Here is a 15,554-nt window from a genome sequence, read left to right on the forward strand (position 1 = left end):
TAAAAAGAGAAAAGCATATTCAAAGAAACTTAGAAGTACTTTTTAAATATTAATAACCTTAAGATAAATTATTTATCTTTTATATTTTATTAGGTCTTAACTATATGATATTTTAGGTAAATCAAAAAATCAATTCATCAACATTGCCATGTTCCACAGAAGACAGCAATGATTCTGAAATAACTTTAGATTCTTCTTTGTATTGTATCATTTACGAATAAGAATCCATCAGGATAATATATTTTAGTGAGCTTTTTAAATGAATTACATTTATCACACTTAACAGAAATAGACATAAATTATCTTTCACATAGTATTCTAAGTTTTTTCCTGGCATTTAATTTTATAATTCTAATTTCTAAATGTTTAAACTATTTCATTCCAGCAGAGTTAAATATTATAGGCAGAAAAAAGATTAATGATGTCCTTACTACTTTGCAAACCATAAAATAACAATTATATTCTAATTAGAAAAAAAGTTATATTACTCATGACTTGTGTGTTTTATATCTTATTGTAAAATTAGGTTTTTCTTTTCTAGAGAATGTTTTTGATAATTTTAGTGGTTTGGCTCTACTATTTGTTTCGTCTTTAATTGTAACCTAATGCTCCCTCTCCCCTCCTTCCTAGAATGTTTTACAAGTATGTCTCCCAAAAAAAGAACCAAAAACAAACTAATCTATTTGAAAATATATATCAATAACATTTTTAAGTTTCCAATTATTTCTTATTCCTTCCTATCAATTTGGCTTAAAACACATATTTACAAACACTGGTAGCCTACTTCTCTATAGCCTTTCATTTTTTATGAAGTGTTTTAAAAGACTTCAATCAACCTTAATGGTACAGTTTTAGTTAAGGAAATAGAGTGAGGAGAAGTCAATTTAAGCTCCCAGATGAACAAGTGTCTTCAGAAAGAATAGGCATAAATGGGTTTAGAAACCAGGAGTACAGTAAAATGCAGTGAGCAGAGCACTCAGGGAAGCCAGATACAATGGAAAGAGTAAAATACTGCAGAGCTTTTTAAGCTGCATACAATTGGAACAATGGACTTGATCTAGCCATCTATGTTAAACTGTTAAAAGATAGGTGAAAAGCAAGCTGGAATTCTATATAAAAAGTGTTGAGGGAACAGTAAATGAAAAGCTTTAAATCTAAAAAGAATGAATGCAGTCATTCAATAGGATGGAAATGAAGTCCAAATTGGCATATTTCCCTGGTTAATTTTCTGCGTGAAGGACTGTGTTCTATTTTAGGCATTAAGCCACTATTTGCAACAAAATATCCTAAAACTACCACCACTGGAGTTTTTAAACAACATTATATACATGCACATACATGTTCATTGACAAATGCAAATAAAATTATAGCATACAGGTCACATGTAATTGTAACAAGTTAGTTTTATAGCCTCAACAAAAATTACACTATGTCAAACTTCTTACACTACAAAAAAAGACACAGAGGCACAAGTGTACAATTATAAAAATTTGAAATAGAAAACTAAATTAGATAACATGTTGCTCATAGATTAGAGAATTATTAAATGGTTTAATTTTTGATTAATAAGTCATTCAGAAAATTTTTTTCTTAAATGTATTGATATATTTTCCTGCTTTAATAAATAAAATTAATTCCATATCTTTTTTAAAGGGGGCCATTAAATATAAACTCTAGAATTTGAAGCTGCTAAGTATTTAGAAAGATGAAAAAAATCATACTTCTACCCATCAATCATTAGCATTTTAGAGAAAGTAATTGTACATCAAAATAATTGCTAAAAATTAGCAGAATATATCAGGGGTTTTTGGTTATGGAAAATTCCATAAAGGAAAGGGATTCAAATGTTAAACCAAAAGGAGATATTTTAAATTTAATATGATTTAAAATATAATAAATCAAACAGGAACATAGGTGTTTACTGTATCTGGAATTAAAAAAGGAGTTGCTTCATTATAAAGTAGGAAAATATTAGTTTAGTGGACAATGAGAATTGTTCCTTTTTTCCTGCCTAGTTAATTTCCCTATCCCCTTTCTGTAAATTCCTTTGGAACACCCTGCCCCAATTTTATGTGTTAAAGATGGGACTACCAGTCATAGGAGTGGGTGGGTACACAGAGCCTGATACTAAGATATGGACATCTGGAGAGAGTTCTTTGGTTTATTTACTTCATTGCAATTGTTAACTGAGAGGATGAGAGTAACTGAAGTCTCTGGCAGCCATATATTTGTCTGCCTCTAGAAGAGTCTACTTGAAGAATAAGGCAATACAAAGAGAAACTAAGTTTTACAGCAGTATTTGAGCCTCCAAATGCAGTCTTTCTTTAAGGTGTACCCTTGGACTTCCCAATTACATGAGCCAATGAATCCTTTGAGAGTGAATTTTTGTCACTTGAACCAAGTGTTCTGATTTCATGCAGTGCCTAAACTTTAGGAGATTAAACTCAGTATCACTTCTATTTTGAGTCTCACAATTACTGATGAGAATGGAATAGTAAAGATATTTAGGCTATAGTTTGTAAACTAGATTATTCTTAAAAGTAAAGAAATGCAACCTCTCAGGATCAAAGAGGGAAAGTTGTGAAGTTAACCAATTCCTTGAGAATATTTTTTAAAAATCAAAAGTAGGAGTGTAAGCAAATATTGCACAGGAACTTCATGTTTTGACATAAGACTACCCAGTAGAGAAGAAATAACCAAATGTTTCATAAAATGATTTTTTAAAATTTAAGACTAGAATCTGGCCTGCATGTGGTAGTATAAAATCTAAATAATACTGTAATAAGTCAAGATGTCAGTTCTATTCAGATCTGTTATCTGTTAAGGTTTGGATGTGAGGTGTCCCCCAAAAACTCATGTGTGAGACAATGCAAGGTTTAGAGGAGACATGACTGGGTCATGAAAGGCTTAACCCAAGCAGTTAATTAATCATCTGACAAGATGAACCTCAGTGGTAACTGAAAGTGGGTAGAGTGTGGCTGGAGGAAGTGAGTCATTGGGGTAGTGATTTGGGGGTATATAATTTTTATCTGGCAAGTAGAGTCTTTTTGTCTCCTGATCATGTAAACTGATTCCTTCCGCCACACTCTTCTGCCATCATATTCTGCCTCATCTAGAGCCCTATGGAATGGAACCAGCAGTCTTATCAACTGGAACCTCTGAAATTATGAGCCCCAAATAAACTTTTCTAAAATTCTTCTCATTGGATCTTTTAGGCCCAGAAGCAAAAGAGCTGACTAAAATACTATCTGTATAACTTCTCTGACCCTCCAGTTGTTGTTGTTTTTTTAATTGTAAAGCAAATATCTCATCTCTAAAATTATAATATTCAAAGTTCATTTTAGTCTGATAATTACTTTTTTTTTTACTTCTCCTACCAATATGGGCTTAGAAAAAAGCATGATAAACAGAACAGATTTTAATCACAAATTTCAGTTTAACCAGACTGTAATTTGGTGACATTTATCTTTAGAATTCTCTTTCAAATTGCTTTATGAATTCCACTTCTTCACTGCACTGTACTAATACAGCCCCTAATCTAGCCCCCTTTCAGCTTCTGAAATATAACTACTGCATCTTGACCACTTAAAAAATGTTATTGCAGTAAAATATACAGAACATAAAATTTTACCATTTTAACCTTGAATTTTTGTTAATTATGGTCAAATGCACATAACATAAAATTTATCATCTTAAACTATTTTTAATTGTACAGTTTGGTGGCATTAAGTATATTCACAATGCCATCTCCGTAACTCTTTATCATCTTGCAAAATTCTGTACCTATTAAAAAATAACTCCCTACTACTCCATCCTCAAATCCCTGGTAACTGTCTCTATATATATAGTCTTTATTTCACTACTCTAGGTACCTCATATAACTATAATCATACAATATTTGTATAGTAATTTTGTGAATGGTTTATTATATCTAGCATAAGGTTTTCAAAGTTAATCCATGTTGTACTATGTGTCACAATTTCTTTCCTCTTAAAGTATAATAATATTCCATCATATGTATATATACCACATTTGGTTTATTCATTCCTCTGTTCATGAATAATTATTTTACTTCTACCTTTTGGCTATTGTGAATAATGTTGCTATGAATATGGTGTACAATTATTTGTTTGAATCCTTCAGTTCTTTGGGGAGACACTTAGAAATGGAAGTGATGAATCATATGTCAATTCTCATTAATTTTTTAAGGAGCCATCATATTATTTTCTATAACAACTTCACCATTTTATATTCCCACCAGCAATGCACGAAGCTTGCAATTCAGAACTGTTATGCATTAAAACACTATTAGTTATTTTTAAAAAATATATTTGGAAAATGGATATAAAGATTATCATCTAAAACACCACCATGCTAATATAGCTATCACTTTTTAAACTTTTAATTTCTCATTTGTATATTTTCATAGAATTAAAATACATTACACATTTTTTTTCACATTACATATCTAAACATTTTCCATGGTATTGCAAAGCTAACATAATTATCATTTTCATTTTTGTGTTACAGTTAATCAAAGGTAAACGTATAATTTTCTTAATCATTAAATCATGAAACATTCAAGTTCCTTCAAATTTTCTAGCATTAGATATACGTAATAAACACATATGTACATTAGTCCTTTTTCTTCCTTTGAGTACTTTCCAAGTATTAATCAGTTAAAGAGCATGCAAAGTTTTAGACACTTTCTAATAAATATCATTCAATTTATTTCTGAAGCGATCTTACAGATTTGTGTTATCCCAGCATTCTCACCAGAGGAGCCCACTATAGGAGCTACTGTTATTCCTCTATGTATCACTACTCCTCTAATTTTCTATCACCTAGTAAGCAAAGCATAAATGACCATTAATTGAAATGAACCAGGCATGACAGCACATGCCTATAATCCCAGCAGCTCTGGAGGTTGAGGCAGGAGTATCACAAGTTCAAGGATAGCCTCAGCAACTCAACAAGGCCCTAAGCAACTTAACAAGACCCTAAGCAACTTAGTGAGACCCTGTATCTACATAAAATATAAAAAAGGGTTGGAGGATGTGGCTCAATGGTTAAGTGCCCCTAGGTTCACATCCTGGTACAAAGAAAAAAATATAATCTTTATTTAGCACTTTCATATAAACAAAATAGTATCTGCCATGCTCAATTTATCATAACTGAAATTTTAAATTTATTTTGTGATTTTATGTCTATCAAACCACAGACTCTTTATGTTAAATGATTTTTTTTCATTTCTGTAACTGCCAAACTGATAAGCAAAAATTTTGTATTTAGTAGGCATCAATAAATATTTCAGATTAAATTTATTAAACTATGTTTTTTGTTTGACCTAATGAGGATAATTTTAAACAATCATGATAAAAGTAAATTATATATGCATTAAAAATACATACAAGGATCCCCCTTTATGTTAAAGAATAAAATTAGTATGTAAAAAGGAAGCCTTAAACTATCCTGATAGTCAATGTGTAGTACTCAATTTTTCAGATTGTAAATTATAATGGGAATGTTACTAGAACTGTCAAATTCTTCTCAAAGCAATCTTCAAGGCTAATCAACATAGACAATCACTCTTTTCATTTCTACAAGAAGAAAATTTTAAGCAATATCTTTTGATTGGGGTTGTCTTGAAAATTGCTTAGTTGGAGGCTTTATTTTAAAATGCAACAAGCCTGAAATATTAGATGTAATTTGCCATGCAGCCTCCAAAGAGTGAAGCATTTGGTACATTTTTCTTAATTGTTTCTGATTGCTGCCTGGGTGGCTCCAGCACTTCATCATCTTCAAGGGCTTCAACATCTTTTGACCACTACTTTTAATCAAAAAGGGGCTAAAAATAAAATAATTTGATTATTACAAGGTAGAAACTTTTACAAGACTTGCTTTAACATTTTTATTTAATTGACCTTAAGGAAAGAGCTTTCAGAAGGTAAATTGTTGGTACATAATGTAAACCGATTAAATTGATACATTACCTGATGTTAATATTGGCAGAATCACTGTCCCAAGAAAAGCAGTCAATGCTGAAGTTATCAGAGTTCAGTTTTCTAATGATAAACTTGTCTTTCTAATGATAAGGTCTGCTTAGTGATAAAGTCCACTCTTAAATGTTTAAGTATGTTATTTAGAAAATTCAAGCAAATTTTTACTCGCAAAAAAAATAAGTTTTAGAGCCTTTATATCTACCCATAGAATGATAAATTTTATACAAAAATACAATAGCAGAAATATAGACTTATACGGAAATTTAAAGATGTAGCCCAGTTTCTTAATATTACTGAGGAAGACAGTGGGATCTGAAAAGTCCTAAGTGACTTGCCCAATGTCAAATTACCAAGTTCCTTGCAGATACTGAATTATAATTTATATATCATTAATACTAATTAAATGTTTTCTGTACTCTATAAAAATCATAATCTTTAACAGTGAAAGTACCGTTTTTTTAAATTACCATTATTATAATCTGGAATAAGGTTCTAATGTTCCTTTCTCCATGGAAGAAATCAGTTATTGAATTCATACTTTGATATAAGGAAAATACTGATCTAGTGAATAGAAAACATGCAAAGAAGACAAAGTATTTCAGAGTACTCTCAAGTAAGGATGTGTTTGTACCTGAATGAAAGAACCATTCTCTTTAGGAGGAGGCAGTAACGGATAGGGTATAGGTAATAATACCAAAAGGAAGGGAAAATCAGCTTAAGGCCCTCCTCATTATTGAAGATCGTTCACTGACTCATAAGGCAAATACTATTCATTCTGTACATCAGGGGACAAAGGAATAAAAATTCTCTCCGAAAGAGTCCACATAATATTCAGGTTAGTGTTTTTAAGACATATTTTAAAGAATGTCTATACTGAGAAAAGGAGGTATAGAATAAACAAAGGAAGACATTTCCTAAGAATAAATGTAACTTAAGTTTTCATAGCTGATTATTCTACTCTGGAGCGCATTTGAGCATACCAGTGATACAGATCAAGCATCCAAAGATACTGAATTGTGAAATTAAGAGTGTATACTTCTACACTTTTTGAAACATTCACAATAAAAAATTGATATCCTATAGTACAGAGATGAATATTTGTTTGGTTCTATTACATGTATTAGGCAAGGCATCTATACATTGAGAAGAAACCTTGCCTCTAAGATTTTATTTTCATTATTATGATCCCAGGAAAAAAAGTTCACAGGGGAAAAATCCATAGGCTAGTTTTACATAAAAGCCACAATAAAAATGATCATTGCTTCTTAATATATGATTATCTCTACAAGTAAATGCATTTTTCTTATACATGTTATTATTTACTGGTATATACTTTTTTTTACCAATGACAAAGTCTCAAGAAAGAGAAATTTCTAAGTAAAAACATGAATCCAATATCTGTCTTGAAATTCATAAATAGCAGACTTTTTTTTAAAGTTCAGTGAGATTAATAATTATTCTAATGTTCATTTCTATACATTTGTTTTCCTTTAAACTAATTGCCTTAAAAAGCATCTCTGGTAAAATAAAATTTTAAAAAATATTGGCATAAATTTCATTAAAATGACTATATTTAAAATTACATTGCTAAAGACAAACCACATATGAAAATTTATTCCCATAGGTCATTGCTAGCACAACAAAATAGAATTCCCATGTATTTTGTTTTGCAAGTTATATATAATACACATTTTACATATGTACAAATATTTTACATATATGCATATCTGGATATATACACTAGTGTATATTTTAGATAAATTCCAAAAATCTGAACTTTGTATACAACATTGGAAAAAGATCTAATAATCTTGAGAATGCATACATAAATTCGGTACATGTTCTCATGCACTATAAAATGAACTATTTTTATAGAGTTCAAAGAATGACCTATTGATCTAATACTGCAGTAGTATAGAATCTAGGCAGTCTCTGCTTATCAGAGGCCCAAATTTACCAGTATGTCAAATAACTTGCAGTAATTTTAAACTATAACACTAATTATAGTATATCTCTTCCTATATACCATAAAGTATTTCTTTATTCAGGAAAATTAATATCTTCCAATTACTTTCTGTGTAAAAGTAATATGAAAACAAAAATCCATGATGTCAATTTTTTGGGGGGTGTGGGGGCGGGTGTACTAGGGATTGAACCAGGGCACTTTACCACTGAGCTACATCCCCAACCCTTTTAACTTTTTTAGAGGTTCTAAGTTGCTTAGGAACACTCACAAAGTTGCTGAGTCTGGCTTTGAAGTTATAATCCTCCTGCCTCAGCAACCAGAGTCGCTAGAATTACAGGTGTGTGCCACAGCACTGGCCATTGTCTTTTTATTGACTACACAATGGCTTAATAATTTAATAGTTTGGTGGGGTTTTTCAAAAAAGGAGTATTTTTTGTTAACTTAATTTTTTGTTTGAAGTTTTTATGGCTTAAAGATTATAAAACTAATAAATTACCATGAATGATGGCACCTGACTGTAACCACAGCAAATCAACACAGTGAGAAGCAGAAAGATCACAAGTGTAAGGCCAGCCTTGGCAAAATAAAAAGGGATGGAGATAGCACACATGAGTTCAATCCCCAATACTGCAAAAAAAATAAAATTTAAAAATAATAATAAATATTGTTTAAAAATTTATTAGCAGCACAAAAGAGTACAAGCAAAAAGTAAAAGTTGCTCTTCCCATCAAATTCCAGTTACTCTCCTGAGGTTAAGGGCTGTCATATTTTCTTCTGTAACCTTCTTAATAAGCATATAGAAAGCATATTCATATTTACAGTGATTTTTCATACAGATAAAATAATACAGTACAAACTAATTTTTCATTTTTTTTAACTTAGTATAAGTTGGGCATCTTTGCATAAAAGATATATTCTTTTGGGGCCTAATTTAATTAACATGTTCCCTACTAAAAGAATGTTGTTTTTTGTTTACAAATAGTCTAATTACATCTTTGTACAAATCTTGGCTCACTTAACACACTTAGAAATATACCTATAAAAATAGATAAAATTTCAATGTCAAAAGAAATTGCATTTTAAGCTTTGCTCAATTCCTCTAAACTACCATCCCATAAATATTGATTTTTGTCATTTATACTTTTTGTATAAATGTTATATGCTAAATATGGTTCATTTGTTCTTCTAAAAAATATATAATGTAACCTCTAGCTTTCCATTCAACAATAATGAGTCTGGAAATATTATATAAGGATATGTAAAGGCTTTCCTCCACCGTTAGGCAAATTGTACCTAACTTCCCCCCATTCTTATGTAATTATAACTTTCCTGTTAACTTGTTTATTGCACTTCCTTATATATTCTTTCTCCAGACAAGTGAAAAGAGAATGTTCACAGGATTCTAAATAAAACATTTATAAAGAGAGAATTTAGAAAGCAGATACTAGGAAAAGGGCATCTATTTTACATTATTATAATTCTAGCTTTAGATATCAATATTAATAACAAAGAATCATATTTCTTATAACACTGTCAGTAGGAGCAACTAATTGATGGTTCCAATCTTACTAAGATGCTGGGATGAAGACTTTGAAATCTGCTTTATTATCCCTCAATTATGTGTACCAAAATGAAGGGAAATCTATTTAATGCAGATGTGGGTATAAATTAATTTTGTAGAATCAAATTATACCTCTGGATATTTACAGAATTTTGATCTTCTACTGACATTACATTTACAAAGTTTTACAAAATGTAATAATTTAAAAATGAAATTTTCTATTTTTACATATTCTGATTTACTGATTATCAGTCTACCAATAATCTGTGTTCTTTTTATATACCTGTGATTCTTTTTCCCCCCAGTACTGGGGATTGAACCCAGGGGCACTCAACCACTGTGCCACATCCCCAGCCCTATTTTGTATTTTATTTAATGCCAGGGTCTCACTGAGTTTTGCTAAGTGCCTCGCTTTTGCTGATGCTCGCTTTTGAACTCTTTGTGATCCTCTTGCCTCAGCCTCCTGAGCTACTGGGATTATAGGCATGAGCCACCATACCCAGCCTGTGTTCTTTCTGAACAACTGAATGAAACCAGTTTCCTGCTGTGATAATGTTCTAAAATAATATTAACACACCTAAAATTAAACATATGTTAGGTTATTGATATAAAATGATAGTGAACTTTAAGAGCTATCCAAGAAACCTAAGAATTTTTGATCATAACCCAAATCTGATACTATCCTTTCACCCTATACTTCCCATCAGGAATTACTGTAAATGTTTCAGAACTATAATTGTGTCATACAATAAAGCTTGGCACCAGCAAATGGCAAAGCATGATTATATTTTATTTGATCTATTTATATTTGTGGTATGAAATTTTATGTATTAAAGGAAGTTTCATATGAAACTTTGTAATTAACTGTTGGTCACTCCTGTCTTTAATATCCTCAAAACTGAGTGTCACCCAACCTACATGCCTGTGAATATGCTCACACACTCTGAAATTTCTACCCACCACATGCTCATTCACCCAATCTTTTTAAAATATCCATATTATGGGGCTCAGTGGAAGAGAGCTTGCCCTGCGTATGCAAGGCTCTGGGTTTAATTCTCAAAATGCCCAGTCATGCAGCTACAAATCTTAGTAACATGTTGCAACAATGTGCATTTTGGTTCCTTGTAATTAAGAAGGCAGCCACCAATTCACACCTGGGGGAAAAAATGCAATAAATGAGCCATAGTAAGTATATACAAAGTAAACCTTGGAGATACTGCAGATTTGGTTTCAGACCACCTCAATAAAGCCAGAATCAAAATAAAGTGAGACACAATTTTTTCGGTTTCCCAAAGCATATAAGTTTTGTTTACATTATACTGAGTCTATTTAGTCTAAAAAACAATGTACATACCTTTAATAAGAAATTGTTAAAAAATACTAATGATCATCTGAGCCTTCAGTGAATCAGTCTTTTTGCTGGTGGAGGGTCTTGCCTTTATGTTGATTGATCAGGGTTCTGGTTACTGAAGGCTGGGACTACTGTGTTAATTTCTTAAAATTTAAGACAATTAAGTTTCCTGCATTGACTGACTCTTCCTTTCACAAAAGATTTCCCTGTAGCATGCAATGCTGTTTTGCCTGCAGCAGAATTTCAAAATTAGTCAATCCTCTCAAACCTTGCTGCTACTTTCTGAACTAAGTTTATGTAATATTCTTAATCCTTTGTTGTCATTTTAACAATATTCATAGCATCTTTATCAGGAGTAGATTCCATCTTAAGAAGCCACTTTCTTTGCTCATTTTTAAGAGGTAACTCCTCATCGGTTTTATCATAGGATGATTACTGTAACTTAGTCATATCTTCAGGCTCCACTTCTACATTGAAAATCTGTTATCTAATGTAGCCACCTACATCAATTATCTTAGCTTGATCTTCTGGATAATTTGCTGCTGCTTCTACATTAGTCCTTGATGCTTGACCTTGTATTTTTATGCTATGGAAAGGATTTCTTTCCTTAAACTTCATGAACCAAACTTTGCTAGCTTCACACTTTTCTTCTGCAGCTTCTTCACCTCTCTCAGCCTTCACAAAAAAATTGGAAGAGATTTAGGGCCTTGTTCTGGATTAGGCTTTGGTTTAAAGGAAATGTTGAGGCTGGTTTGATTTCTATCAAGGCTACTAACAGCAATAAGGCTATTTTGCTTTTTTCTCATTTTTGTGTTCCTTGGATACCACTTCCTCCCCGCCCCTCCCCCACCAGCCCCTTACTGGGGATTGAACTCAGGGGCACTCAACCACTGAGCCACATCCCCAGGCCTATTTTGTATTTTATTTAGAGACAGGGTCTCACTGGGTTGCCTAGCGCCTCGCTTCTGACTCTCAATGCTCCTGCCTCAGCCTTCCTAGTCGCAGGGATTACAGGTGTGCGCCACCCCGCCCCGCCTCGGGTACCACTTTTTAATTTCCCTCAAAAATGTGTCCTTTGCATTCACAACGTAGCTGTTCTTCTCCAGAGGTCAAACGTTTGGCCAATCTCAGCTTTGGACATGCCTTCCTCACTAAGCCTAGCTTTTGTCTTCCTTTCACTTGGAGGAAGGATTGTGGGGTTATTAACTGCCTTAATTTCAACAGTGTTTATCTCAGGAAGCCGGGAAGCCCAAGAGGGAGCAAAATGGGAACAGCACCATGGGTGGAACAGCAGAAGACACAACATTAAGTTTGGCTGTTTTATATAGGCATGTTTCATAATACCCCCCAAAACAATTACAATGAGTATCAAAAAGTCATCATAACATATTAAAATAATGAAAAAGCTTGAAACATCGTGAGAATTACCGAAATGTAACAAAGTAGTCACAAATGGCGCCAACAGTATTGATCTACGTAGCGTTGCCGCAAACCTTCAATTTGTTAAAAAAAAAAAAAAACACGAAAACAAAACCAAAAAACCAACAATATCTGCGAAGCAAAATAAAATGAAGTATGCCCGTTATGCAGCTCCAAATCTTCCAAACTGCACATGGTTCACGAAGAAGCACTGAAAAGTCCTCATTACCATGTAAGTGTTGGGTGGTGAAGGCCAAACAGCAGGTGCCATTAATTGAGGTCGTCCGACCTTGAAAGATTGGGGCCCTACTACATTTCTGAGTCAGGGGTCAGACAATCCCTCTCGACCTCAGATAACCAGGCGCTCCCAAAATGGCGTCCATCCAACCCTGGAGCCCGCCCTGCGGAAGAACGTCACGTCACCAGGACCTCGACGCTCTTGCGTAGGGGCGCGGCCCGGGTTAAAGTTCAGAGGTTAACCTCCAGCCCTCAAATCCCTAACGCAAACGTCCGGGTCCAGAGAGGGACCAGAGTACCAACTCCTCCCACGAGTCCGAACCTGGCATACTAGAGCCCAGGCCTGGACCGAAGGAATCGCGTCTCTTCCCTTCGGTACCTCGCTTAGCCCGCCTCGGAAGCGAGCTCAGGCTGAGGCGAGCCGGCCCCGCCCGTGAGCGCGCGAGTGCGCGCACGCGTACTGCTCCGCTCGGGTGGCGCCCGCCAGAGTTGATGTTAGCCATGGAAACCGGGAGCGGCTGCGGAGGCCTCTCTGGGATCTTGTTGTGGGACCGTTGCAGCTTCTCTGCCTCCGACTTCCGGCCGCAGCCAGCTTCCAGGTGGGAGTGCTTACCCGGGTTTACCAGCAGAAATGCAGACTCCAGGCTGCCTTCGCGCCTCCCCTTCCCTCGAGTGATTCGAGGTACGTTTGATCCCTGACCCACCTGGCGACTTCGCTGCCTTAGTTTCCACTGTGCAGGGCCACTTTGTCTTCCAGATTTTATTACACAAGAAACAGGTTTTTGTCCTTTGTCATAAAAGCTTCAAGTACGATTACTGAACCTTTTGACGACATTATTTAACTGTTTGGGACATTTATTGTCTAGTTCTGAGTTTCGTAAATAGCTGCCTGTTAGTTATAACTGCTGTAAAAAATACAAAGTAGGGAACTATTTCTTTTTCCTTTGTAAGGACTTGAAATATAATTCACATCCCATACAATTCACCCACTTAAATTGTACATTCTTTAATATACTTACAGAATTGTGCAACCATTACTACAGTCAATTTTAGAACATTTTCCTCAACCAGGAAAGAAGCCTCGCATCTTTTACCAATCACCTACTTCCATTATCCTTACCCCCATGAGCCCAAGGCAACCACGAATCTATTTTTCTGTCTCTAGGTTTGCTTATTCTGAACGTTTCACATAAATGGAATTTTACAGTATGTGGTCTTTTGAGACTGTCTTCTTTCACTTAGCATAATGCTTTCAAAGTTCACCCATGTTGTAGCATGTATGAATACTTCATTCCTGTTTATAATCTAATAATATTTCATTGTGTAGCAGTACCTCATTTTTTTATCCATTCACCTTTTGATGGACAGTTTTGTTTCCATTTTGGGGCTATTAAAAAATTTCTGTTATGACTGTTCCCATGTAAATTTTTGTGTAGACATGTGTTTTAATGTTTTCTTGAGTGTAATACCTGGAAGTGGAATAACTCAGTCATTTGGTGATTCTATGTTTAGCCTTTGTAGGAATTGCCAGGCTTTTTCTAAAGGGCTGTACCATTTTACATTCCCACCAGATTTGTTTGAGGGTTTTACTTTCTCCATAACCTCACCAATACTTGTTATTGTCTTTTTTTTTTTTTTTTTTAATGTTAGCCAGTCAAGGGGATTTGGAATGATATATCATGATATTTTTGACTTGTATTTCCCTAATGATTAATATTATTGAGTTTCATTTTCTGGATTTATTCATATTTGTGTATCATCTTTGGAGAGATATCTACTTAGATCCTGGTTTTTTGGTTGTTTTTTTTGTTTGTTTTTGTTTTTTGTGCTGGGGATCAAACTCAGGGCCTCATGCATGCCATACAGGCATTCTACCACCACTGAACCATGACCCCAGTGGCCCTTTGTCCATTAAAAAAAGGGCGGGGGTTGTTTTTTCACTTTATGAGGGTTCTTTGTAGATACAAATCTCTCACCGTGTATATGATTTGCAAAAAATTTCTGTAGATTGTTTTCACCTTCTTAGTGATGAGAACCTTTTCTTTTAAATATTCTTCTACTTGTCTTATCAAAGTGCTTGGTCCCAAAGCCCTCAGGCTAGCTTAGCTATCATACACTTTTCATTTTGACGTTTTTATAGATTACTCTCAGACCCACCTTTCCTTGAAGAACCCATTGTAGCCTCAAAATAAAATTCTCTTTCATTTAGCAATAGCTTGGTATGATTTAAAACTCACTCTGCCACCAACTGATATTGTATCTTGGTTAAGTCACTTGCAATCACTGTTTCTCAATAGTCAAGCCTGGCCCTGTTGTACATTTATGATGTTTTGATGTAAAATTTATCTCTAGTAATTCACGTGGGTGGCCAATTTCACTCACAGGACTTTGAGAGAATCACTTGATTTTGAGAGAATGGCTTGTCAACTCAATTGAATTTATAGTGGGCAAGTTGTGTGAAGTGCAGGAAGATTTTTTGGGATAGGAATAGTACTGTTGCCTGGCCCTATTGTACATTTATGATGTTTTGATGTGGTTTTCAGCTATTTCCTATTTTAGGTTTCCATGCGTAATGGAATTCTGTGAATTCATATCTTGGTGTATAACAGGAAAGGGAAAGCATAGAACCAACTAAAACTTTGTTCCACTTGTGAGGCATTCCTAATACCTGCAATCAACTATTGAACTATGTAGTCATCCTTCCTTTACAGTCATAGACCAATTCCTATGGACTAATAGAAAACTCTTAAATTCAAAGACCCTCCAAAGTTGTGAATTTTAACAAACCTCATAATCTACATCCCAAAAGACCTAATAAACTTATTCCTTCTTAAGACTTTGTTTTCAGGTGTTATGGTATATTTTCCTTTCATTAATGGGTGAAAGAGAGTACTTACCACACAATTTGTAAACCAGAGCATGAAATATATTTTTCATGTTTGAGCATCAAATGTTTTTAAAAGACTCTTCAAAAAATCTACTATAAACTGGACATGGTAGCACATACCTATAATCCCA

The 15,554-nt window shown here is 33.9% G+C and overlaps 1 protein-coding gene across 4 annotated transcripts in view; it reads left to right on the forward strand.

The window, feature by feature from the left end:
* The first annotated feature begins 12,872 nt into the window (after positions 1-12,872).
* The window catches only part of Pcnx4 (pecanex 4), a 33,038-nt gene continuing 30,356 nt past the window's right edge, over positions 12,873-15,554 (forward strand). For 2 of the 4 annotated variants that reach the window (XM_015480949.2, XM_048793382.1), the window contains exon 1: positions 12,890-13,218. The gene's annotated coding sequence lies outside the window, so the exon portion shown is untranslated. Of the gene's footprint in view, positions 13,219-15,554 lie in introns of all 4 variants that reach the window. The other 2 variants (XM_015480952.2, XM_015480950.2) reach the window with 2 other exon arrangements.

Source organism: Marmota marmota, unplaced genomic scaffold (genome assembly GCF_001458135.2).
Source record: "Marmota marmota marmota unplaced genomic scaffold, marMar, whole genome shotgun sequence".
Classification (NCBI taxonomy): Eukaryota; Metazoa; Chordata; class Mammalia; order Rodentia; family Sciuridae; genus Marmota; species Marmota marmota.